Here is a 26,934-nt window from a genome sequence, read left to right on the forward strand (position 1 = left end):
TTTGAAATTAAAGGCATGTACCACCATGCCCTGCCCAATAATTAATATACATATGTTGGGTTTTTTTTCTCAAGACAAGGTTTCTTTGTGTAGCCCTGGACCCAATAATATTTTTAAAAGAACAATTTTGGGTCAGGTATGGTCAACATAGGCTTTTAGTCTCAGCACAGGGGAGGCAGAGGCAGGCGGATCTCTGTGACTTTGAGGCTAGCCTGGTCTACAGAGTTCCAGGACAGCCAGAGCTACATGGCAAGACTCTGCCAAGGAAGGAAGGAAGGAAGAAAAGAAGGAAGGAAAAGAAAGGAAGGAAGGAAGAAAGGAAGGAAGGAAAAGAAAGGAAAAATTGATTTTGGAGGCACTCTGCTTCCATTCCCTTTGCGAGGACGCTGTAGTAATTGAGAAGAGAGATGAACAGAGAGAAGGAGAGCACAATGGAGAACCCAGGGATAGACCTTCACATCTGAGAACCCAGGGATAGACCTTCACATCTGAGAACCCAGGATAGACCTTCACATCTGAGAACCCAGGATAGACCTTCACATCTGAGAACCCAGGGATAGACCTTCACATCTGAGAACCCAGGGATAGACCTTCACATCTGAGAACCCAGGGATAGACCTTCACATCTGAGGTCAGCTCATCAACAAGGACAGCAAGCCAGTTCAACAGGGAGAGGACCCCCTTCTCAACAAATGAGGCAGCAGGCACTGGCTAGTCACATGGGAAGGAGGACAGGACCCCGACCTCACAGTGCACAATGTGAAGCCCAAACTGTACAGCTATCAGGAGAACACACTCTGAGGATGAGGATCCCATGCATGTCATTCCACCACTTGGGAGGCTGAGAAAGGAAAATCAAGAGTTTGATCACGTGGCAAGACCCTGTTTCAAGAAAAAAAAAAGAATCAGGAGAAATGGGACACACATTCCCACAAACACTTACATGGCTGTCACAGAGTGTTAAAGCGTTACAAAGTCCCTCAAGCTGCTGGAGCGACAGCTCAGGGGTTAAGAGAGTACTTGCTCTTCCAGAGGACCTGAGTTTGATACTCAGCACCCACATGGCAGCTCACGACCAAACGTAACTTCAGTTACAGGGCTCCGACACCCTCTTCTGACCTCCAAGGGCACCAGGCAGGCACATGGCACACAGACATACATGCAGGCAAAAGACCCATACACATATAATAAAAATTTTAAATAAACAAAAAAAATGATGTCCCTCAAATGAAAGTTGGAGAAACAGTGGGTGCTGGGAATCGAACTTAGATCTTCTGCAAGAGCAGTATGGACTGTTGTGTGCCAACTCATCTTTCTTTTTTTTCTTTTTTCTTTTTTTTTTTTTTAAGCCTATCCTTTGTGTCAAAAAAGAAAGGGTGCCGGCACTTGGGATTCATATAGGTCACTTTGGTCTTGACTTCCTATGTGGTGGAGAGTGACCTTGAAATCCTGGTCATCTGGCCTCTACCTTATCAGTGCTAAGATTATAGGCAGGAGCCACCATAACTAGTTTTCATGTCAAAATTTTATTTTATTTTATTTTATTTTATTTTTTATTTTTTTATTTTTATTTTTTGGTTTTTCGAGAGAGGGTTTCTCTGTGTAGCTTTGCGCCTTTCCTGGAACTCACTTGGTAGTCCAGGCTGGCCTCGAACTCACAGAGATCTGCCTGGCTCTGCCTCCCGAGTGCTGGGATTAAAGGCGTGAGCCACCACCGCCCGGCACCATGTCAAAATTTTAAAGGTGTGTGTGTTTGTGAATGAGCGTGAATGTGTGTGTGAGAGTGTGTTATGTGTGGCCTGAGCATGTCTGTGTGTGTGTGTCTGAGCAACCTTAGATGTCATCTTCAGAAATACCGTTACCTCCGACTGGAGGTTAGGGCGACCATCCCCCACTCTTTTGGAGGCAAATTCTCTCTATGTAGCCTTGGCCAACCTGGAACTCACTATGTAGACCAGGCAGGCTTCGAACTCACAGAGATCCACCTTCCTTTACCTGACTAGCACTGGGATTATAGGCAGGTACCACTACATCTGGCATCTACCTCCTTTGAAATGGAGTCTCTTGTTGGCCTGGAGGCCACTGATTAGATGAGATTTTCTGGCCAGTGAGCCCCAGAAATCTTCCTGACTCTGCCTCCCTAACACTGGGACTGCAAGTACTTCCCCCGTAGCTGGCTTCTGGGATTAAAAGTGTGTACCAACATAACTGGCAGTTTTTTAAAATTATGTCTGCGTGCTTGTGTTTGCGGCTCTGCGTGTGTGAGTGTGGATGCCACAGAGTCCAGAAGAGGATGTTCGTTCCCTCTAACTGGGAACTGAATGCTGAATTTGGATCTTCTGGAAGAGCAGTATGTGCTCTTAATGCCTAAGCTATCTCTCCAGCTCATGCCAATCTAAAAAAAAAAAAGCAAACATCATAGGATTCTGTAGTTGCAAAAAACAAACAAAAATTCTATTTAACGTATGCGTAAAACACATGAAAGTTTGGGAACTAGAATACTGTTTTGTTTTTGTTGTTTGTTTGTTTGGTTTTGGTTTTTGACAAAGTTTCAGTAGCCCAGGCTAGCCTCCAACTTGTTATGTAGCCAGAGATTACCTTGAACCCCTGATCCTCCTTCCTCCTCCCTCCAAGCACTGGACCATTATGTCTGGCTCTTAACTTTAATTTTACTGAAATTTTCTCCCTGCAATAAACAAGAATTACTTTTACAGCCAGAAAAGTCATTAAACGTTTTGTGGGAAGCATTTTGTGGGCATTCTGTTGGAGCAGGGACAGTGTGAGCAGAAGGCCGTGAGACACCGGAGCATCATGGATGAAGGGGCGGGAGGCCAAGGGTCATTGTCTGCCAGATGAGACCCCAGTGCTTAGCCACCATCCCAAGGCCCAGCCCCCACTGGGGCTTCCTGGGGGCCATCGGGGAGCTGGTGGCTGCTGCTCTACAGACTTCTCACCACACACCACAGTGCCAAGGACACTAGGATTGCATTTCTAGTCTGATGAAGGTCACTCTGGCCCTTCTGTGGTCCTATTGTGGTCAAGGAGGAGAAGCCCTGGGCAGGAGGAGGAGCCCTGGGCAGAAGGCCTGAGGTGGAGGCAGATCCTCATCCTGGCTTTGCTCCCACCAGCAAAGGAACTCCACACAATCCTGGCCAAGTGAGCAGTCCCTGTGTGTCAGACTCACACCCTGTGAATTACACAGTCTGTTTCTGTTCATCTTCCCCAGGACCTGGAGCGACTGGTAGCACTCCATCTTCACTGTGCGGGGGTGTGTTTGCGGGGTGTGTGTGGGGGGGGGCGCGTAAATTAAAGCTCAGGGCACCTATGACTGGCCAGGAACTCACCATGCTGTGCCTTGAACAACCTCTGTGGACCCAGCCAGACCCCTCGCAAGTGACCTCACGGGCATTTCCAGGAAGCCCAGGAGGTAGCTGCCTAGCTTCCCAGATGACTGGGAGAAGCAAGCCTGCGGCAGGTGCAGGTACAAAGCCAGCTCGGCTCTGGGCCAGACGCCTCTCCTGTCTGGGAGGCAGGATTGAGTCATTCTGTTGTAAGTTTGGGAGTTCGAGTGACAGCAGCCAAGCTGCCATCTCGAGGCAGATGTCATTCCCTCCTCTCAGGGGACTTTATTTCTCCCCTATTTGAAGCCTGAAGGCCAAGGTGAGGCACCGCACACCTGTTAATCCTAACGCAGAAGGTGGAGACGGATCAGGAGTCCAAGGCCAGCCTGGGCTACAGGAAAGCCTGTCCTAAAACAAGCAAGTCAATCAAACAAGTAACAAGTAAGTGAATAAAATAAAGCCTGGAGGCTGGAGGTGCAGGGGACAGCATGCATGACCGGCATGAGGCCTCCGTGCGCATTCGCCACACAGTCTCTGTCCCAGCTGAGAGCTGGCAGAGCTGAGCAGGGAGGGCATATGGGAGAGAACGACTCAGCAGAGGAACCAGGCTCCTCTCCCAGCTGGGCCCAGGTGCAGCCCGTGCCCTTCCCAGCAGGAGAAGGACATGAGTGACAGAGCCAAGGCAAGGTGCCAGGGACAGCTGCCAGGGTCTCAGGGGATGTGCACCCCCAGTGCCTCCCAGCGAGCCCCAGCACAAGCGCATCCCATGGTCCTCCATTTGACCAGTCAGCTGAGTCCTGCAAAGAAGGGAGATACACCATAGACAGACGCCAGGCCACCGCCACCAGAGGGGTGGCTGCTACTTCTCAAGTGCTCACCACTTGACCGAGCCGTACAAGGTGGCCCTGAGCCTCACAGCCGCCCTAATACTCCACATCGGCTCCATTTTCCAGATAAGACAACAGAGGCTGCGGAAGGCAAGTAACTTGTATAAAATCACCGAGCCAGGAAGCGTCAAGCTTCCTGGTAGTTTGAGCTAAGAAGGGAAAGGGAAAGGGACCGAGGCCCTCGCCTGACCTACGTACAATGAAATTGTTTTTAAAAAGAGAAGCCGAGGCAGGTGGACCTCACCTCGTGTCTTAGTCTGCTAGTGCTCTGTTTTGGTTTTTTTTTTTTTTTTTTTTTTGGTTTTTCGAGACAGGGTTTCTCTGTGTAGCTTTGCGCCTTTCCTGGAACTCACTTGGTAGCCCAGGCTGGCCTCGAACTCACAGAGATCTGCCTGCCTCTGCCTCCCGAGTGCTGGGATTAAAGGTGTGAGCCACCACCGCCCGGCTCTGTTTTGTTTTGAGACAGGGTCTCTCCATGTAGCCCTGGCTGGCCTGGAATATTTTTAAAAATTATTAAAATATTTATTGTGCATGGGCATTTTCCTGCATGTATGTCTGTGCACCACATGCATCGGAGTCAGATCTCTTGCCTAGCCTGGGTGATGCCTTAAGTTTCTGCAGTCCTCTGCCTCCACCTCCTAAATGCTTGCATTACAGGCCACCACACTCATTCTTTCTGTGAATTTTTTTTGGGGGGGTGGGGGTGGGGGGTGGGGAGTAGTAGTGCTGGGATTGAACTGAGGGCTTTGTGTGTGCCAGTCAAATACTCTACCACCTGAGCTACATTCCTGGCCCCTAGTTTTTTCAATTTTTTATTATTATTATTATTACTATTACTATTATTATTATTATTATCATTATTTATGTATGAGTGTTCTATCTGCATGTATACCTGCAGGCCAGAAGAGGGCATCAGATCCCATTAGAGATGGTTGTGAGCCACCATGTGGTTGCTGGGAATTGAACTCAGGACCTCTGGAAAAGTAGCCAATTCGCTTAATCACTGAGCCATCTCACCAGCCCCCTTAATTAATTCATTTATTGCCAGGTAGTGATGGTGCACGCCTTTAATCCCTGAACTCAGGAGGCAGAGGCAGGCAGATCTTAGTGAGTTCAAGGCCAGCGTGGTCTACAGAGAGAGAGTTTCAGGGGAGCCAGGTCTACACAAAGAAACCCTGTCTTGAAATAGCCCTGCCCCCCAAAAAAATAAATAAATAATAAATAAATTCATTTATTGCTTGCTTCTTTGTTGCCCATGGAGACCAGGGGAAGGCATTCGATGCCATGGAGCTGGAGTTACAGGCAGTTGTGAGCCACCTGACCTGGGTGCTGGGCTCTGGTCCTCCAGGAGATGAACAATGCTCTTGACCATCTCGACAAACCCTTGCTTTTGGCTTTTGGGTGTTTTGTTTATTTGTTGTTATTTCTGAGTCAGTCTTGAGAAATGTCCCAAACTGACCTTGAACTTGAGACCTTCTGACCTTAGCCCCTGGAGTCCTGGGATTACAGATGTGTGTGCCAGTATGCCTGGCTGCTGGATTTATATTTTTAAGTAAAAATTTTAAAACTACTAAATTCCAGCCGGGCAGTGGTGGCGCACGCCTTTAATCCCAGCACTCGGGAGGCAGAGCCAGGCGGATTTCTGTGAGTTCGAGGCCAGCCTGGGCTACCAAGTGAGTTCCAGGAAAGGCGCAAAGCTACACAGAGAAACCCTGTCTCGAAAAACCAAAAAAAAAAAAAAAAAAAAACTACTAAATTCCTTTGGGGGAGAATTAAAATAGAATGAAGAAAAGGAAATAGGAGAGTGGCTAAATAAATTATTAATAGACTATTATAGAATCATTAAATAACTTTAAAGAAAATTGTAATGCTGAGACAAAACGATCCCAGCACAGCCAAGTGTGGGAAAGACAGCTATGGTGCAGGGATGCCACGGCGGTGCACAGGGCATTCCAGAGGGAAGCCTGCACAAAGATGCTCTGTCAGAAACAAGCCACCCATCAGACACCGTGGCAGCCATTTCCAGCCAGTGGGGTGACACATGGTTTTCATTTTCTCCTTTCTACCTTTCTGTATTTTCCTGATTCTTTAATAAGTGTCAACTGCTTTTATGATTGAACATAGAACAATATATAGAAAGATACATAGATAAATAGATGAGTTGGGATGAGGTTGGATGACCTTCAGAGGCCTGTTCCCTAAAGCCCCAGATGGAACAAGAGGTCCTGGGCTCTGGCCTCGTGGCCCAAACTACAGGAGACCGAGGGCAGCCTGCACAGAGGGCCAGGCTTCACCAACTGTGTCTACCATGGAGGACCAGCAATGGCATGCTGTCCTTGAGGAATCCAGAGGCTCTAGGGCCTCTGGGGGTCACTTGTAAGCCATAAATTTCCTGCCAGGATGAGCCTTTCAAGGTTGGGAACTAGAATATTCCTCAGCTGTCTTCTTTGTTTCTTGCTTTTCTTTGGGAATTGCTGAGCGCAGCAATAAGGAGGAGGAAGAGCTGAACCTTGTCACCCTAGGAGATATCCAGCCCCTCCCCCCCCACGTCCCCCCAGCAGCAGGAGCCTGAGCATGCTCTCAACTTTACATGTGGAAATGGATGCCAGGACTACCTGGTCTCTGGGTGCTTCCAAACCAAATGCTCTTGGATTCTTCTAACCCGGGAGGTGAAATCCAGCCTGAGGGGCATGGGTTCCCAGCTTAGAAAAGCCATCTTGGGGCTGAGTGTGCTGACTAGTGATAGAGTGCTTGCCTAGCTCAGGAGGCCTTGGGTTCAACCCCCAGGACCACACAAACTAAACAAACCACATCCAAGGACCGACCATGTGAGCACCTTCAGAAGCAGTGTTCAGAAAGTGAGACCAGGAACACTGCATTTGCTGGGGTGTGTGTGTGTGTGTGTGTGTGTGTGTGTGTGTGTATCCTTCTGGGTCCCCTCCAGCCCTGCCTGGTAGCACCCCAGAGAACTTTTCTTAAGGGTGGGGGTGGGCTGGAGGGGGGAGCTGGGCTTCAGATTTCCAAAGAGTGGGCTCCCAGCCAACAGGAATCCTACTGAGCTGGGAACACTCTCAGAACTGAGTCCTTGCTCGCTTCCCCAAGACAGCTATCCACTCCTCCAAAGGCCCTGGAAACTTCCTTTTTTTTCTTCCTCCTGGGGAGATTGTACATGTACATGAGTGCACGTGTGTGTAGGTAAGCATGTGTGGGGATCAGAGGACAACTCTGTGCAGTTGACTCTCCTTCCTATGTATGAGTTCTGGGGCTTGAACTCAGGTCCTCGGGCTTGCCTGCCAAGTGCCATTACCCACACGGCCATCTTACTTGCTCCTCAGGAGGACAGAAGGGACACCTTCTCTTTCAGATCTGGCTCAAAGTTGGGTCCTCTGGGTGAAAAGAGAGCACAGGGCGATGACTCAGAGGCCTCTGCCAAGGCTATGCCCTGTTAAAGACCCCTGATGACCAGTGGGCCCACAGATGTGGCAGGGGCCCGGGTCGCTATAACAGTTCAGAAGGCCTGAGGCCTGTGTGTCCCCAGTTACATCCTATCAGTGCTGTCCACACAGCCTGCCCTCTGGTCCTCATCATCCTAGGCAATGAGTGAATCTTCATAGACAGTGGAGCTAAGCGTCCTGACAGGGTCACTGTACCATTACAACAAGGTTGAGTCAGTTCTGGGGCTGCCCAGTGAAGCCCAAGTCCATCCTGGCCACGTCCACATCACCGAGGCCCTGGTCCCTGGTCCCTGGCCCCAGATGCCAAATAGGTTTTTTTTTTTTTGATTTATTTATTTATTATGTATACAGTGTTCTGCCTGCATGTATCCTTGCAGGCAAAGAGGGCACCAGATCTCATTACAGATGGTTGTGAGCCACCATGTGGTTGCTGGGAATTGAACTCAGGACCTCTGGAAGAGCAGCCAGTGCTCTTAACCTCTGAGCCATCTCTCCAGCCCCCATAAATTCCTTTTTTTTTAAAGATTTATTTATTATGTACACAGAAGAGGGTGCCAGATCTCATTACAGATGGTTGTGAGCCACCATGTGGATGCTGGGAATTGAACTCAGGACCTCTGGAAGAGCAGTCAGTGCTCTTAACCTCTGAGCCATCTCTCCAGCCCGCCAAATGGGTTTTTATGATGAAGCCTGGTGTTGTAGAATATTATTTTAAGGTGTGTTACTTTTGTTTATGTTGCGTTTGTTTAACTCTGTGAAGCTGTGTTATTGTGTCTGTGTAAAACACCTGATGGTCTAATAAAGAACTGGCCAATAGCGAGGCAGGAGAAAGGATAGGCGGGGCTGGCAGGCAGAGAGAACATATAGAGGGAGAAAACTGGGAAGAGGGAGAAGAAAAGAGATGGAGGAGTCAAGAGAGCTAGGAGAAAGAGGAGGAGGAGGACTCCAGGGGCCAGCCACCCAGCTACATAGCCAGCAATGGAGTAACACTGGGCACTCATAGTTAAGAATAAGCCTCCATGTGTGATTTATTGTGGAGCTGGGTGGAGGCCCCCCTAAAAAAATTAAAAAACAAACAACAGCCTGGGGAAGGCTTCACACTCCTACAGCTCACCCAGCAAGTCCCAAAAGTCTCTAATCGGCCCCTCCCCATCTTGCTTCAGCTAACCCCTCCCCAGCAGTAGGTGTAGCCTGGGCTAAAGATTTGGCCCTTGCCAGCCCCGACTCCACGCTGAACAAGGCAGCTGCTCCCTCCCTCCTTCCTCTAGATGCCCTAGGGATGTCCAGGCATTTTGACTCCTGGGGTCGGGTGCAAGAGCTTCCTCTCAAGAGCCTCCTCATCGCCGGGGGAAGAAAGACAAACATAAACATACAGAAGAAAGAGGGGCCGTGCCACCGAGTACAGTGGCAGGGATTGAAGTGGGATGGTGACTAGTACTGATGGAAGCTGGGTGTGGTGGCACATGCCGGCAATCCCGAGCCCGGGAGACTGGGCTGGGAAGTTCTCTTTCTCTCTCTCTCTCTCTCTCTCTCTCTCTCTCTCTCTCTCTCTCTCTCTCTCTCTCTCACACACACACACACACACACACACATACACCCTGAGGAAAGAGACTCACAAGGCTCCTCCAGCTGAGGCTGGGAAGAACTGAGTAGAAGCTAGTGTATATATGACTATACAAGGAAACAGGGCAGCAAGCCATATAAGGAAAAATTTAATTTCTAAAAAAAAAAAAATTAATAAGACTGGGAGTGATAACACACACCTTTAATTCCAGCATTTGAGAGGCAGAGGCAGGTAGATCTCTTGGAGTTTGGGGCCAGCCTGGTCTACAAAGCAAGTTCTAGGCCAGCCAGGGCTACACAGTGAGACCCTGACTCAAAAAATTTTTATTTATTTTTACTTACATGCATATATGTATGGCTGGATAAATTTATATAAATCGTGTGCACACAGGCACTGGAATTGCAGGCAGTTATGAGCTACCAGGTGTGGGTGCTGGGAATCAAACCAGCATCCTCTACAAGAACAGTAAGAGACTCTTAGCTGAGCATCTCTCCAGGCAAAAAAAAAACATTTTTTAAAAATTTGTACTTTTTTTTTTTTTTTTTTTTTTTGGTTTTTTGAGACAGGGTTTCTTTGTGTAGCATTGGCTGTCTTAGAACTCTCCGCAGACCAGGCTAACCTCAAACACACAGAGATCCACCTGCCTCTGCCTCCCTAGTGCTGGGATCAAAGGCATGTGCCACCACCGTCCGGCTGTACTATTTTTAATAACACATATATGTGTGGGTATGTGCGTGTGAGCAAAGGTGCCTGAGAGGACCAGAGGTGTGAGATCCCCCGAAGGTGGAGTTAGAGGTGAGCCTCCTGACATGGGTGCTGGCTGAGTCCTCTGGAAGAGCAGGGCACACTCTCAGGCACAGAGACAGATCTTTAACCCAGGCGAAAGAAACATTTGAGGTAGGTATGGGGCACATACCTGTAATCCTAGCTATCCAGTGGCGGAGGTAAGAGGAGAGTGAATTCAAGGCTAGCCTGAGCTACATAGCAAGACTATTTCCGGATAAGAACAAGAGCTGGACTTGGTGTCACACCTGTCATCTCAGTACTTGGGAAGTAGAGACAGGAGGATCAGGAGTTCAAGATCATCCTCAGCTATATAGTGAGTTTGGGGCTAGCCTAGGCTACATGAAAATCTTTCAGAACAACCCCCTCGCCCCAAAGAAGGAAAAAGGACTTCCAGGAGGCTCTTCTGCTGTACTATGGAGTCCTCCTGGGATGATGGAGAAAGTGAGGCCATGCCAGCCTGCACCGAGTCAGATCCTGGAGCCATCAGGCCTGCAGGCCTCAGCCGATGGAGCCAGTTAAGGACTGAATGGTCATTTGTCCACACTGGCACCTTTGCCAGGACCTAACTCCTTGGTGCAGAGGCTAGAGATGGGCCAGAAGAGGACGGTGTCCCTAGAGAGGTGCAAAGCCAAGGGCCGTTTTGCCCAAGTGGAAAACTAAAGCTTCATCCTGAGTGGTGGATGCACAAAACTGAAGCCCTAAAGCTGGCTGAGGAGAAGCCCAGGGAGGAGGAAGGTGCAGGGCATGATGGTAGTGGGAGACCTCCACCCTGAGGAATGCCTTACATCCTCAGCAGGAACTGGCCACTGGCTGCCAGTGGCAGACCAGGGACAGGGTAATCAGCAAGCCCAGGCCATGGAGCTTAGTCTGATGGGCACAGCCCAGAGGCCGCTCCCTGAGGATGAAAGGACAGCCGGGCCGCCCAGCCTACAGAGCCTGCCCCCTGCTGGCCACCAGGTGCAGCTGGGAGGTGACTCGAACCAGCTCTGACCAGAATAGTGTGTTCTGTGAGCACCGGGAGATTCACATGCGGTAGAGGGGCCAGCGGCTCTGAAATCCTGCGCTGTGCCCGGGTGGCCCCTTGTCAGGCTTGAGGCCTTGGGGAGGCAGGGAAGGACAGAACTTTTAAAAAGGACTTCATGGACTGTGAAAAAAAAAAATAAGATTAATTAAAAAGGAAGGAAGGAAGAAAGGAGGAGAGAGAGAGAGGAAAGAAGGGAGCTAGGAAAAGAGAGAGAAGAGACAGAAGAAAAGAAAGAAACAGAAAAATGAACTTAATGTTTTCCATAACTGTTTCTAAAATATTATCATTTTAACATGTAATCAATATAATACGCACAAATAAGACAGCCTTGGGGCTGGAGAGATGGCTCAGAGGGAGGTTAAGAGCACTGGCTGCTCTTCCAGAGGACCTGAGTTCAGTTCCTAGCACCCACATGGTGGCTCACAATCATTTGTAATGAGACCTGGTGCCCTCTTCTGGTGTGCAGGCGTATATGCAGACAGAGCACTGTATACATAATAAATAAATCTAAAAAAAAAAAAACAAGACAGCCTTGTTGGATTGCAGCTTTGAGATACAGTATATTTCAAATGGACAGCTCATTCCTGTCTGGACTGGTTGCATTTTAAGTTCTCAGCCCTCACATGACCCCTATGGCCCCTAGCTTGGACAGGGTGGATCTGGTGTGTGGCAAGGAGAGGGGAGGAGCAGAGGTCTCCTTGGATTTCATTCCAAGAGCCGGGAGCCGTGGGAGAGTACCACCACGCCATCTAATTATTTTCCTTTGACGCTGCCTAACTGCTGCCTGGCGTGGCTCTGAGCAGGTGAACGCGACTGCAGGCAGCCAGGCAAGAGCAGAAAGGGGCTGAAACTTCAACTGACCAGTCTCTGTGGAGCTGCTGGGAACACTGACAAGCCTGTGGGCCGGCAGGAGAGCAGGAGACGGCTCGCTCTCTCTCTCTCTCTCTCTCTCTCTCTCTCTCTCTCTCTCTCTCTCTCTCTCTCTCTTTCCTCTCTCTCACCCAAAGCCACCCTTACCTACAGCTGCATCTTCCCAGGAAGAGACCAGCACACTTCTATTTAATGAAGCCCCAAAGAACCCGACCAGACACATTTTGCCAAAGGCCCAGAATTGAAACGCTGGCCACGTTCTGTCTCTCACAGAATGGCCGCGTTGCTGAGCAACCAAGGAGAAATCCTGTACCTGCGCAGGCTCACGTAGGTTAGGTGGGCACTGGGACCAGCCCATCTCAGCGTGAGTTCCTTCTACTCCTCGAAGTAGCTGCCTGATCTTGGGCAAGACGCTGAACTCTTCTGGGCTTCTGTGTCCTCAAGTGGGTATCAGAACATTAATAATCCGTCCAGCTCGTAGCTCTTGGGAGAAGGAACGGAGTTACTGCCTACAGACGTGCTTAAGCTGGGGCTGGAGAGGTAGCTGGGCAGTGAAGAGAGCAGTCTGCTCTTCCAGAGGACCTGGGTTCATTCCCTGCACCCATGTCAGGTGCTCACAACCTCCCGTAACGCCAGGTCCAGGGGATCTAAAGCTCCTACACAGGAGCACACCTCCAACCCCAGGCACACACGTACGCATATTTTTAAATCATTTTTAAAAATTGCCTGAGCACATAGAAGGCACTCACATGTCTTAAAATGTCAGTTAAACCCAGACTTCCAAACGTTGACATCTGACCACTACCCAGGTGCTCTGGCACATGTAACACACACACACACACACACACACACACACACACACACGTAAAATGTAACAGATTTTATTTTATTTATTTATTGGTTTTTCGAGGCAGGGTTTCTCTGTGTAACCCTGGATGTCCTGGATCTCACTCTGTAGACCAGGCTGGACTCAGACTCATCAAGAGATCCACCTGCTTCTGCATCCTGAGAGCTGGGAATAAAGGCGTGTACTACCACAGCCCAGATTATTTTTTTATTTGTTTTTCCTTTTTCTTTTAAGACAGGGTCTCACTATGTACTTCTGGCTATTCTAGAACTCACTGTACAGACCAGGCTGGCCTCAAACTCACAGAGATCTGTCTGCCTCAAGCACGTTGCGCTAATATGCCTGAATTGTAATAGATTTTTTTATTTTATTTTATTTTTTTGTTATTGTTGTGTTTTTCAAGACAGAATTTCTCTGTGTCACTCTGGCTGTCCTAGAACTTGCTTTGTAGACCAGATTGGCCTTGAACTCAGAAATCTGCCTGCCTCTGCATCTTGAGTGCTGGAATTCAAGGCGTACCCCTGCCTGGCAGTATATATATATTCTTTTTTCAAGTAAAGTGAATGAGAAAATTACATTATATATGAAACTACCACAGTTAAACCCATCATTGTATATAGTTAATATGTAAAATTTAAAATTATTTCTATATTAAGTTTCTAAAGGAGGTATCAGTCACACATTTGTACTGTAATTCCAGATATTCAGTAGGCTGAGGCAGAGAGATTCCAAGTTCAAGGCCAGCCAGGCAACTTAGTAAGGCCCGATCTCAAAAAATAAAGAAAACAAAACTCCTGGGAATAACCCTAATGAAACTCACTGGGTCCCCGAAAGACACCAGAGAAGCAGGGGGGATATTAGAAAGGGAAGGAGAGTAATGGGAGAGGGGTGGAAGGAAGTGGGCAGGGGAGAGCAATGTGTACGGGTGCATGTATGTGTATGAGTATGATTAAAACATGTTGTGAGTAGGGCATGGTGATGCATGTCTGTAGCTAGAGTTTTCCAGTCCTGCCTGGCCCACGGTCAGAACAAACCTCTCTCACCCGCCAGTCCCACAGCTGCTCAGACCCAACCAAGTAAACACACAGAGACTTATATTGCTTATAAACTGTATGGCCACAGCAGGCTTCTTGTTATCTAGTTTTTATATCTTAAATGAACCCATTTTTATTAATCTATAAGTTGTCACATGGTTTATGGCTTACCGGTATCTTACATCTTGTTTGTCATGGCGGCGGCTAGCAGCGTCTCTCTGCCTCAGCCTTCCACTTCCCAGAATTATTTTTTTTGTCTTGTTTATATTTTCTGTCTATTTATAGATTAATAAAAATGGGTTAATTTAAGATCTAAAAACTAGATAACAAGAAGCCTGCTGTGGCCATACAGTTTATAAGCAATATAAGTCCCTGTGTGTTTACTCGGTTGTGTCTGAGTGGCTGGTAAGAGAGATTTGTCCTGACCGTGGGCCAGGCAGGACTGGAAAACTCTAGCTACACATGTCTTTAGTCCCAGTACTTGGGAGTCAGAGGTCAGAGGTAGTCAGATCTCTGTGTGTTTGAGGCCAGCCTGGTCTACATAGCGAGATCCTGTCTCAAAAAAAAAAAAAAAAGGAAAGAAAGGAAGAAAGCATTGTGACATGTATGAATGTCATAACCCATTATTGTGTATAATTAATATATGCTAACAAAGAATATTAAAACTTTAAAAATTAAGCCAGACAGTGGTGGCGCACGCAGGAGGCAGAACCAGGCAGATCTCTGTGAGTTCAAGATCAGCCTGGGCTACAGAGTGAGTTCCAGGAAAGGCACCAAAGCTACACAGAGAAACCCTGTCTTGAAAAAAAAAAAAAAAAAAAAAAAAAAAGACTGGCCGGGTGGTTAAGAGCACATCCTCACATACTACTCTTCCAGAGGATCCAAGTTCAGTTCCCAGTGCCAACATCTGGCAGCTCACAACTGCCTGTAATGCCAGTTCCAGAGGGCCTGACTCCTCTGGCCTCCTCAGGTACCCTGTACTCACCTGCACACACACACACACACATACACAATTTAAGATAATAAAAATAAAAATTTTAAACCAATCAATAAAAATTCGGGCTACAGAGATGACTCAGCCATTAAAAGTATAAAATATTAATAGCAAAAGGGGCCGGGAGTGTAGCTCAGAGGGCAGGGTGCTCACCTAGCACATAGGAAGCCCTGGGCTTTGTTCCTAGCCTGGCGCAAACCAGGTGTGGTGGCACATGCCTGTAGTTCCAGGAAGACCAGGAATTCAAGGAAATCCTTAGCTATAGCATGAGTTTAAGGCCAGCCTGGGCTATATGAGACTCTTCTCCCACATACATCAAAATAATAATAATAATAATAATAATAATAATAATAATAATAATAAATAAAAATAATAAAGAAGTATAGCTCAGTTGTACAAGCCCATACCTAACACACAGGAAGCCCTAGATTCAATCCCCAGTGCTGGGTGAGGGAGAGGGGCACACTGTATCTCAGTCCACAAGGTGACCTGTGCTTCTCTGTAGGACGGCTGGATACCCTGCCATGCATTCATCTGTGTGTCCTACCCTTGGCCATTTGGCTCCATTTCCAAAGACACGTTTGTGAGACTCTTCAAATGCCCAGAGATACACTGGCCTTTGCCTACTGTGACATCTCCACACGAATAAAGGAGCCAGGTCCTGGGAGGTACAGGGGGCTGTGGGTTTGCTGGGGAGGGAATGAGGAACTGCAATGAGAAAGGCCAGGAAGGAGGCTGCCTGTGGTGGATGTGCCATGGAGGCAGAGAGGGGCTTAGGGATCAGACAGGCTTGGAAAGAAACCTCTGAGAGCCACTGGCTGGATGAGCCCAGCAGGCCCTTTGCCTGGTCAGCTCTGTCCAGCACTGCCTTCCCTAGTATTTGCCAGCTTAGCTGAAAATAGGTCTGGCCACTCTGGAAGAATGAACCGCTGGCAGTGAACGCAGAGAGGGGACAATGTGCAGAGAAGACAATCCAGTCCCATTGTCCACACTGCCGCTCTTTCCTCCTCCGGCCCCTCATCTTTAGCTTTGTTAGGGTCCTTGCTATAGTAGCTCGGGGCTGGTCTTGAACTCTCTTCCTACCTCAACCTCCTGAGTGCTGGGATTACAGATAAGTACCACCTCTGTTCTTTCTTTTCTTTTTTTTTTTTTTTTTTTTTTTTTTTGGTTTTTCAAGACAGGGTTTCGGGAGCTGGAGAGATGGCTCAGAGGTTAAGAGCACTGACTGTACTTCCAGAGGTCCTGAGTTCAATTCCCAGCAACCACATGGTGGCTTACAGCCATCTGTAATGAGATCTGGCGCCCTCTTCTGTATACATAATGAATAAATAAATTAAAAAAAAAAAAAAAAAAAAAAAAAAAAAAAGACAGGGTTTCTCTGTGTAGTTTTGGAGCCTGTCTTGAAACTCGGTCGTAGACCAGGCTGGTCTCAAACTCACAGAAATCCACCTGCTGGGATTACTTACAGGTGTGTGCCACCACCACCTGGCTATCTGTGTTGTTTCTAATTCAGCCCTTCCATTTCCAGACAGACTGTGAGGAAGTGATCTGTCCATACCTATAATCCTTGGAAGATGGAGTCAGGAAGCTTAGAATTTCCAGGCCAGCCTCAGTTATATAGAGGGTTCAAGGACAGGTAGTTCTATATGAAGCAGCCCATCTCAAAAAATTAAAAACAGAAAACAAAACCAGCTCTGACGCACTTGGGAGAAAGAGGCAGAAGCAATTTGGATCTGTTCTAGTTCGACGCCATCGTGGTCTACATGGTGAGTTCAGGCCAGCCGGGGCTTCACAGTGAGACCCTGTTTCAAGAACAACAAACAAGCGAACAGATAAAAACAGTGCAAACAGTTCAGACGTCTTCGTAAAGACTCAGATACAATCTACCCACCAGTGCAAGGCTTGTGTCAGGGTCCCTGGCGTTGGAAATGCACAGATGGTTTCATGCCATAGTTTGATGCTCAGGGCTGGGGAAAGTGAAATAAATACACTGCTTGACTGGGAAAAAGCAAATCCCACAACATTCAGCATTTTAGACACAAGCACCCAGAGGTGCTATTGGGCCAGGGGCTGGCCAGGTTAGCCCCAGATGACCTTCTCTTCCTTCCTTCCTTCCTTCCTTCCTTCCTTCCTTCCTTCCTTCCTTCCTCTTTTTCTTTCTTTCTTTTTTTTTCTTTTTTTTAAAACGTGAGTACTAGGGATCCAAACTCAGGCCCTTGATCTTACTTCATTTACTGGCCCATCTTTTCAGGTCAAACTGGCCATTTTTCCAGTTTGTCTCTGTGCCTTCTGCCTACCTCAGGTCCAGGACCCTCCTTGCAGGTCTCACTTCTTTCGGCATACACACCAAGCTTCACACATGCGTGAGTCCACCTTCACACAGCCACCAGGGAGCAGCAGGGAGCCAGGGCAGCAAGGACCGTGATGGTGACCACAGTGGTGGCTCCAGAAAGGCCCATTCTTGTTCTGATCTAGATGCCCAAGGTACTGTCTAGTGCCCTTTCAAAGTCCAGGGAAAAGCTGGATATGGGGGCATACACATTCAATCCCAGCACTTGGAAGGCAGAGGCAGACAGAGTTCTATGAGCTTGAGGCCAGCCTGGTCTACATAGCAAGTTCCAGGCCAACCAAGGCTACATAGCAAGACCCCTTCTTATTGATTTAGGAATGAATTATGCCCACAATGGGCGCTGAGTTACAGCTCAAGGGCAGTAGAGGCCCTCAGGACACCTACTCATTCAATCACTCACCAAATAGTTATTCAAGCCCGGCATAGGGCGTTATCCCAGTACTGGGGAGACTGAGGCAAGAGAACGGGCAGCCTGAGCTAAAGAAGGAATTCCAGGGCCTCCTGAGCTATAGATTGAGACATCGACTCACAAAATCAAACCTAAGCCCAGTGGCAGAGGCGCACACCTTTGATCCCAGCACTCGAGAGGTAGAGGCCAGCCTAGTCTACAGAGCGAGTTCTAGGACAGCCGGGGCTACATGGAGAAGCTCTGTCTCAACAAAACAAAACAAAATGAACAGAAAGCAAACCTAAAACGACAACGTGGCACACGCCTATAATCTCGGTGTTTGGGAGACAGTCGTGGGAGGATCAGAAGTTCAAGGTCATTCTTGGCTCCTGTTTCAAGGCCAGACTGGATTACAGGAGTTGGTCTCAAAACAAAAGCACCAAGCTCTGGTGTTGGGACAAGATCATAAAGGAGGACAACACACAAAGCCCTAAAACATAGTGGGGCATGAGATGTGACAGACAAATGGCCAGGGAAGGCCTCTTGGAGGAAAGGACGGTGGAGCTGAGACCTGCCAGTGAAGAGGACTTCACCCAGGGGGCCCCTGGAAGGTCATACTGAAACCACAGCAGGCCAGACACCAGGCAACCAGGAGCAGCAGGGCTGGACCTCAAAGGACTATCTAACAGAGAAACTGAGGCACAGAACCAGGCTACGACATACCTCTGTGGTTTTAGAGTCTGCTTTCCTAACTGCCACTTAGGCCAGACACCCTGCCCTTTATTCACACGGCCTGAGGTTCATGCACACCCTGGGCAGGGGTAGGGACACCTGGGGGGCCTGGTGAGCACCTGGTGTCACTGAAGTCTAAAAAGCGTCTGGCGGCTGAATTGGATCCTGGAGTCTCTCAGTTGCAGGACACAGTGACCCAAATCCCCACACAGGTGATAAAGCTGGCAGCCTCTGCATCTCCTTCACATCCACTGCCTTTTCTGGTCCTCACAGATCCGTGCTGAGAGCCACCTTGATGTAAACACAGGCCTAGGCAGTATGGAGAGCGAGCATTGCTTGCCTCCAAAGAGCCCTGAGCCCAGGCACTCACAACCTCTGCTGGGGAGTGAGGGCCGATTTGTAGCAGCACTCTTGCTAGCCAGCCAGCTCAGCTCAGCGTTCCAAGATGCAAGCTTGTAGGGCAGTGTGTCAAATGTCCTTGGCAACCCAGAGGCTGTCACTTGCCAGCTTGCCAGTCTACCTGCCTGCCATAAGCCTGTATCCAGCAACCGCATGCCAAGTACCGCCCAGGGTAAGGGACTTCTACCTAGCCCAGTTAGAGGAGGCGTGGGGGCAGGGGAGTGGGGGCGGGGAGTGGTGCTGGGCCTCCAGGCTTGGTTTATCGGCTCTCACAGAGGGCAGAAACCACATGGCCAGGATATGGCAGGTGTGAGCAGAAGAGGAAGTACAGCCTGTAGCCACCATTCTTCCCCATGCCCTGGTGACATTCCTGCCTCTTCTGCTGCCCAGGGCTTCAGAAGTGACCATGGCACCCTGACTCTGCCAATGAGGAACAGAGGGGAGCAGAGAGTAACCTTGGACTCAATCCCTAATGTCATAAAAATGGGGGGCACAGGACAGTGTAAGGAGAGGGACCTCACTTCTCCTTCTCCATCCTCTGAGACAATCAGAAATTCTTTTCACAAGTAACGGGTGTCAGCTGCGGGGTTCGATATATTAGAACTCCAGGAAACTTAATGTCTAGTTAGGGAGCAGGTATGTTGAAGAATTAAGTACAGGGATGGAGGTCCCCACGAGAGCCCTATGGGGGAAACAAAAGGATGGTGACCTCCATCTGGAGGTCGGTATCTATCATGATACAAAGGGAGGCCGAACAAGGAAAAATGTCCACGACAAAGGCAGCCACTCCAGCCATGCTGACTGTCCAGAAGGGCAGCCAACTGTGAAAACCACCAGGCCTGTGTGATTCCCCGAATTCACTCCTCCAGAGTAGGCATTAAACTCACAGAAAAAGTCACACCTGCCTGGCTCCTGGCCAGTATGAGTAGGAGAGGGAGGAGGAATTGGTACACTAACTCAGAGATGGTAAGTAAGGCTGGGGGTAGCTTCCAGGCCTGTGTATTCATTTATTTTAGGTTTATTTATCTGTCCACTTATTTATTTGTTTGTTTTTTTCGAGACAGTATTTCTCTGTGAAACAGTTCTGGCTGTCCTGGACTGCTGCCTCCCGAGTGCTGAGATTAAAGGCATGCATCACCACCACCCGGACATTTATTTATTTATTGAGACAGGGTCTCATGTTGCCCAAACTGGCCTCAGATTTGCAAAGCTGACCTTGAATTTCTGATCCTCTTCTCTACACCCCCCCCCCCCCAAGGGCCGGGATTACAGTCATTCGCCACCACCGCCACTCCTGGAACCTTTAATCTGTTTTTCTGTCCCTTGGCTGGCAGGACATGGCTCTTTCCAGAGATTTGGCACAGAATTCCAGGGCTTGGCCTGTGCCAGAGGCTCCTCAGAACTCCACTGTCTAGGTCCTGCAGCGGCGACAGCCTCCTTCCCACCCCACTCTGCATATCACCTGGAGGAGCTTCCCAGAATCCATCATCACAACTGACCCCAAGAGAGTACAGGAGCCTGGTGGGCCCCTGCCATGGCGAGTCCCAGAGCCCCCGTGGACATCATCACCTCAGGAGCCCTGGGGTCTTGTCTCTTCTCTGAGGCCTCTGCAGAGAACAGTGGCAAAGCTGAGTCAGGGCTCATCTCATCGTCCTTCAGAGAGCCAAGCGAGGGCGAGGGCCAGAGAGTGAAAAAAAAAAAAAGGGTAGACTGAGGAGGGTGTTCTGCAGGCTGGACTTCTCAAAGCTTTGTGAAGTCATGCGGACAGGAAGACCCTTTACGACGAGCAGGGACCTCCAGAGCCCTGACTCCTCCAGCTGCCTCTCTGTCTCTGTCTTTACTTAAGACAGTGTCTAATGGAGCCCAGGCTGGCCTCAAACTCACTGTAGTTGAGGCTAGCCTTGAACCCCTAATTTTCCTGCACCCTGCCTTATCTCCTCCCAAGTAGTAAGATAACAGGCACATGCCACCATGACTGGCTTGTTTTTTACTTCAGTTTTTGTTTGGTTGGGGTTTTTTTTTGTTTGTTTGTTCAGATTTGTTGTGTTTTTGAGAGGGGGCTTTGCTGTGTCTCTCTGATTGGCCTGGAACTCTCTATGTAGGCCAGGCTAGCCCTGAACTCAGAGATCCACCTGGCTATGCTTCCCAAGTGCTGGGATTGAGGCAAGCCACTACATCCAGCTCGGTCTTTGAGATAGGGTCTCATACTAGAGCTTCTAGAACCCTGGCTATCTTAGAACTCACTATGTAGTTCAGGCTAGCCTTGAACTTGTTATGCTCCTCCTGCCTCTACTTCTTGCATGCTGGGATGAGAGGTGTGAGCCACCATGCTCTGCTCTGCCCAGGCTCTGAGATGGGCCTGAAAATCCTCGCACAGCAGCCAAAAGCACAGAGCTTTTTCTCCCAGGCATGATTTCTCTGAACCTAGGGAATATTCCAGTACTAGAATATTCTGGGGAGGGAGCTGGGGACTGGTACATGGGTAGAGAAGGCAGAATCCTTCCTGATCTCCCCCTCCGGCTTCCCAGGAGCTCTGCCCTCACCCTGCTCCCACCCTGCCAGCTGCTTCTAGGCCTGGCTGCAGAGGCTTGTGGGAGCTGAGGGATCCTGCAGAGCTGGGGTGTTACTCCTCCCATGACACCTCTGCTGGAGGCCGGGCAGGCTCCCAGCAGGCAGTGGAGCTGAAAGCTGCTGACAGCAGGCCTCCCAAGAAGGAGGGAGCCTGGAGCCAGAGACGGAGCAGGAGGAGGAGAAGCCGGTGGGTCTGCTCCTCCCCCACTGCCACCCTGACAAGCTAAGAAAAGCAGGGAGGTGACAAACCGCCAAAGACCACGGTGTCCCCCACCTCATCACTCTGAGCTGCAGGCCTTTCCGTCTCTGGAGCCGGCTGCCCCGGGGCAGATTAGGCTCCGGAAAAGAGGTTTGTTCCCCAGTTCTTGCAGCCTCTGGCTGAGGCTGAGTCAGTCCTGTCAGGAAATCATTCATAAAAAATGACATCTTCTCAGGGCCCTATCCTTAGCCACACAGCCACAGGGCCCGAGCCCCTGCCTCCAGCTCCCCCAGACCTCTTTCTCCTCCTCCTGGAACTAGACAGATGAGAGATGTGAAATAAGGCCAGCTCAACCCAGTAAATCAATGCTGGCGGATTGACTGCCCTGGGGACAAGAATGGCGTAAAGAATGACTTCGCTCAATTATGAACATACGAGCAAATGCCACTGACAGCTTCCAAAGGTTCCAGTGCCATACGGTGGTGGCATTTATTTAGTTTATGTGTGGACATCTAGAGTCTCCCAGGATACTACCAGGGCCCAGCATGGCACATATAACTGGGTCAATCCACCTTAAAGGAAAGCAGATCCAGAGAGGGGAAATGACCATCCCCAGGTCACAGGAGACTCCGGAAGGTAGATAACACCACTGGAATCTGGAAGCTAACCCCAAGGGGAAGAATTGCGTTCTTAATCTGCCCCGTGTATCAGTCCCTGCTGACTCCTGTCCACCTACCTTTGTTTCCGCTTTCCAAACTGGCCCTTTGTTTCTCAGAGATACAAAGTATGCACTCACCTCAGGGCCTTTGCAGGTGCTATTCCTCAGTGCCTCATTACAGGTCAGGCTTCTTATCATCCTACAAGGTTTGACTCTATCAACTTCTCAAACAGACCTCTCTGAACACTTAACTCCCTCTCCATGTTATCCCCACTCCCCCACCTCGAGCTGGTGCCTAGTGGTGCATTCCTGTGATCCCAGCTACCCAGGAGGCTGAAAAATGCCTGGCTGGGCTACAGAGTGAGTTTAAGATCAGTCTGGGCAACTCAGTGAGACAAAACCTCAAAAGAAAAAGTAAGCTCCTGGCGAGAAAGATCAGAGAGAAAGAGCACTTGCATTGCGAGCATGAGGACCTAAGTTCTAATCCCCAGCACCCATGTGAAAAGCTGGACATGACTGTGCTTAGACTTATAACTTCAGCATGGTGGGAGACACTAGGGCTTGCTGGCTGCAAGCTCAGCTCCAGGTTCAGGGAGAGACCCTGTCTCAAAGTAATATAAGGTGGAGTTGACAGAGCAGAACACCTGACATCCTCATCTGGTCTCCTCACACTCAAGCACATGTACCTACACACAAGTACATACACCATATGCATATACACTACACATATAAACACACATACACACACACACACACACACAAACACACACGAACACACACACACACACTTCAGGAGGTATCAGACACCCTCTTTTGGTCCCCAAGGGCACTGTAGTCACACATGACATATATTCACATAGACATGTACACATAAATAAAAACAAACAAACAAAAAAACAAACAAAAAAAACCCCCACAAAACCTTCCAAACTCTAAATGCTACCAGCTGCGGCCTTTTGGGCAATATATTTAAGTTCTGAGAGCCTCACTCTTTCCATCTATCCAATGGAGGTAGGTGATTATAGTCCTGACTCAGAAGGGAAACATAAAGAAGGCAGTAACATAAGCTCCCAAATATAAAACATTCAGTGAAGGCCCAGCATCAAGCATCATCCAATACATTTCCCCAATAAAGCCTGAACAAAACAAAACAAAACAAAAGAAAAACAAAAACAACAACAACAACAACAACAACAACAACAACAAAAAGAGGCATCCAGTAAATGCTGGCAATCATTTTTACCTAGAATACCAGTGCCCACTGGATCACACAGCTGCAGCCTTCTGGAGGGAGCAGATACTTATTTTGCTGTAGATGAAGGCAAGGGAGGGTGATTCGGATTATGTCCAGAAAGCATAGAATGTTGGGGCTAAAGAGATAACCAGAGGACCTAAGTTCAGATCCCCAGCACATACATAAAATGCTGGGCATGGTGCAGCATGCCTTTAATTCCAGTGTTGGGGAAGCAGAGACAGGAGGATCCTCCATGGCTTGTGGCCAGCCAATTCAGCTCAATCAGTGAGGTCCAGGTTCAGTAAGAGGTGTTGTCTCAAACAAAAGCAAAAGGAAGGAAGGGAGGGAGGGAGGGAGGGAGGGAGGGATAGAGGGAGGAAGGAAGGAACTTCTGGAGGTGTAGGGAGGCCGCTCAGTGGTTAGTGCTTGCCTCAAAAGCTGCAAGAATGAGGAGCAGTGTTCTGATACCCAGAACCCACAGAAGGCCAGGTGGGTGTGACAGTTTGCCAGTAATTCCAACACTGGACAAGTGTGGACAGAGGATCCCCAGAGTAAGCCAGCTAGCCATACTAGCCTTATTAGCGAGTTCTATGCTCAACCAAGACCCTGCCTCAATAAACAAGGTGGAGAGCAATCAGTGAAGACTTATGCCAGCCTCAGTCCATCCTATACACACACACACACACACACACACACACACACACACACACACACACCCCACTTCTTTAGAGATCATCTAAATTAATCCCTGCTTGCTGCTTGTTTGCTTAGTTTTTGAAACAGTCAGGTAGCCCAGGCTGGCCTTAACTTGATATGTAGTCAAGGGTAGCCTTGAATTCCTGCTCTTTTTTTTTTTTTTTTTTTTGGTTTTTCGAGACAGGGTTTCTCTGTGTAGCTTTGCGCCTTTCCTGGAACTCACTTGGTAGTCCAGGCTGGCCTCGAACTCACAGAGATCCACCTGGCTCTGCCTCCCGAGTGCTGCGCCACCACTGCCCGGCGAATTCCTGCTCTTTTTATCCCACCTCCTACATGCTATAATCCTTGCATTTTATTGTCGAGGAAACCACCCAGGAAAGAGGAAGGACTCAAAGGGACAAGGGGCACCTCTATCTAGAACTTACCAAGAACGAGGGAGGGGTCTCCATCAAGGCCACTGAGGGGAGCTTGATGGAGTTGCAGGGAAGCAGCTGATGCCTGAGATCTCTAAGGACCTGGAGTCTGACACACTTCCAGCATCTTGGCTGTGTTCCACGCAAAATCATTGCACATATTTTGGGATCAGCAAAAACTCACAGTCTCTTGGCTAAGCACTTGTGCTCTTCTTGCTGAAGCCCAGGGGCATTGTCTAGGAAATGGAGTCCATCTGTTTAGGATTCATTTGCACTTACCTCTCTTCACCAAGCTGCTTTGCAACAGCTCTTTGAAGTGAAAGCAGCCTTATTCCATAAGCCTCTGTAAGCCCTTAGTTAGTCACCAGTAGGCACTGGGCCTCCCAGAGGCCCCAGGCAGCTCGCTATCTCCCTCCATGCACAGGTCATGGGAAGGGAAGTACTGCTCAAAAGTCACCCCCTGCCACCCCTGCTCCAGGCACCCGTCAAGGCAACTCTGACCCAGCTGCAGGGCTCAGGCTTGCCTCAAGCCCCTCCCCCCATCATTCATGCCCTCTGCTCCCTGGACACTGGACCTCTGACATCATTCACAGTTTGAATACCAGGATTTAGGATTCCCTATGTGTATCTCTCTAGCTTCTCAAGCTTGATTTCAAGTTCTCCAAGGATGGAGCCGGGCGGGTCTCTGAAGTCTTTGCACTCCAGCACCCCTCGGTACCACCCTTCGTACAAAATTACAGAAGCCATTGCTACACCCCAAAACTATAGGGATGATCTAAGAAGAATGCTGATCCCCAAAGGGACAAGGAGGCAGGTTGTTTGAATCTGGGGTTGCAGCTCACCACCGACAGAGCTGACGAAATTGAGCCTGGCAGGTGTGAAGGGAAGAATGGCTCTGCTCCGCTTCCTTGGCCCTGCCGCCCAGCCCAGGGCAGTCTGTACACCACGGTACCTGCTTCCTTGGCCCTGCCGCCCAGCCCAGGGCAGTCTGTATACCACGGTACCTGCTTCCTTGGCCCTGCCGCCCAGCCCAGGGCACCCTATACACGGTAGCAAAGCTTCCCTGTTCCATACAAGATGAGAAGTGCTGAAGAATCCCCTTAGCCAAGAGAGGAGACAGAACACTAAAAACAAAAACAGCCGAGTCCTAAGTGGCTCTTTGTGAAGGGCCAGGGTCTTTTAGAGGACAGCTCTATTACATGTCGACTTTGACGCCCAAACTTGTGTACAAGTAATCCTGCAGGAGCCAGAATCTTTCTTTCTTTCTTTTTTAAAGATTTGTTTATTTATTATGTATAGTGTTCTTTCTACATGTATCCCTGCAAGCCATAAGAGGGCACCAGATCTCATTACAGACAGTTGTGAGCCACCATGTGGTTGCTGGGAATTGAACTCAGGACCTCTGGAAGAGCAGTCAGTGCTCTTAACCGCTGAGCCATCTCTCCAGCTCCCAGAATCTTTCTTTCTCTTTCATTTAAAAAGTATTTTATCTATTTAACTATGTGTATATATGTGTGTCTGTGAGAAGTTCGCAAATACGAGTTTGCACAGCCTGAGGAGGCCAGAGGAGGGCGTCAGATCCCCTAGACCAGTGGTTCTCAACCTTCCTAATACTGTGACCCTTTACTACAGCTCCTTATGTTGTGGTGACCCCAACCAGAAAATTATTTTCGTTGCCACGTCATAACTGTAATTTTGCTAGTTATGAATGGTAATTATCTGTGTTTTCAGATGGTCTGAGGTGACCTCAGAGGGTTGTTTGACCCCCAAGGGTCTCGACCCACAGGCTGACAAACACTGCCCTAGAGCTTGAGTTACTGGTGCTTGTGAGCCGTCCAACAGGGGTGCTGGGAATTGAACTTGGGTCCTCTGCAAATGCAGTACTTTTTTTTTTTTTAATTATTTTTATTTTATGTGTATGACTGTTTTGCCTGCATGTATATATGTATACTATGTGTACCCTCGGAGGCCAGAAGAGGGTATTGGATTCCTTGAAACTGGAATTACAGTTACTTATGAGCAGCCATGTAGGTGCTAGGACCCAAACCCAGATGCTCTTGAAAGAGCAGCAAGTGCTCTAACCACTGAACCATCTCTCCAGCACCCTGCAGTTGGAGTCTTAACACAGTCTCAGTTAGCAGGTCATATTCTGCTTCCACTTCCAAGTCCAGCTTTGGTTTTGTATTTTGTTTTCTTTTGGAGACAGTCTTGTGATGCAGCTTAGAACTCTTGGCAATCATGCTGCCTCAGGCTCCTAGTCACACAACTAGTAAAATTAGGAGGTAGAGGCGGCTACAGTTGATGAACACACAAAGTGAGAGGTAGAGGGGCTGATGAAAGGTCAAGGTGCTTGCCATCAAGCCTGCCAGCCTGAGGTTGATCCCCTGCATGCACAAGTCGGAAGGAAGGACCTTGCACAAGTTGTCCTCTGACCTCCATGGGCGTGCTCTGGAATGTGCCTCCCCTCCCCCATAAAATAAATACACTTTAAA

The 26,934-nt window shown here is 48.9% G+C and overlaps 2 long non-coding RNA genes across 2 annotated transcripts; one reads left to right on the plus strand and one right to left on the minus strand.

Moving 5' to 3' along the window:
- Window positions 1–762: 762 nt before the first annotated feature.
- On the minus strand, window positions 763–12,185 carry LOC131908651 (uncharacterized). The gene is made up of 3 exons (XR_009378639.1): window positions 12,075–12,185; window positions 2,599–2,686; window positions 763–882 (listed from the first exon to the last, which is right to left on the minus strand). It is a non-coding gene; the product is annotated as an uncharacterized LOC131908651 (long non-coding RNA).
- Window positions 12,186–12,253: 68 nt separating this feature from the next.
- Window positions 12,254–19,815, plus strand: LOC131908652 (uncharacterized). Its single transcript, XR_009378640.1, has 3 exons — window positions 12,254–12,370; window positions 18,546–18,843; window positions 19,736–19,815. It is a non-coding gene; the product is annotated as an uncharacterized LOC131908652 (long non-coding RNA).
- The last annotated feature ends 7,119 nt before the right edge of the window (window positions 19,816–26,934 follow it).

The sequence above is a fragment of the Peromyscus eremicus genome, chromosome 4 (genome assembly GCF_949786415.1).
Source record: "Peromyscus eremicus chromosome 4, PerEre_H2_v1, whole genome shotgun sequence".
Classification (NCBI taxonomy): Eukaryota; Metazoa; Chordata; class Mammalia; order Rodentia; family Cricetidae; genus Peromyscus; species Peromyscus eremicus.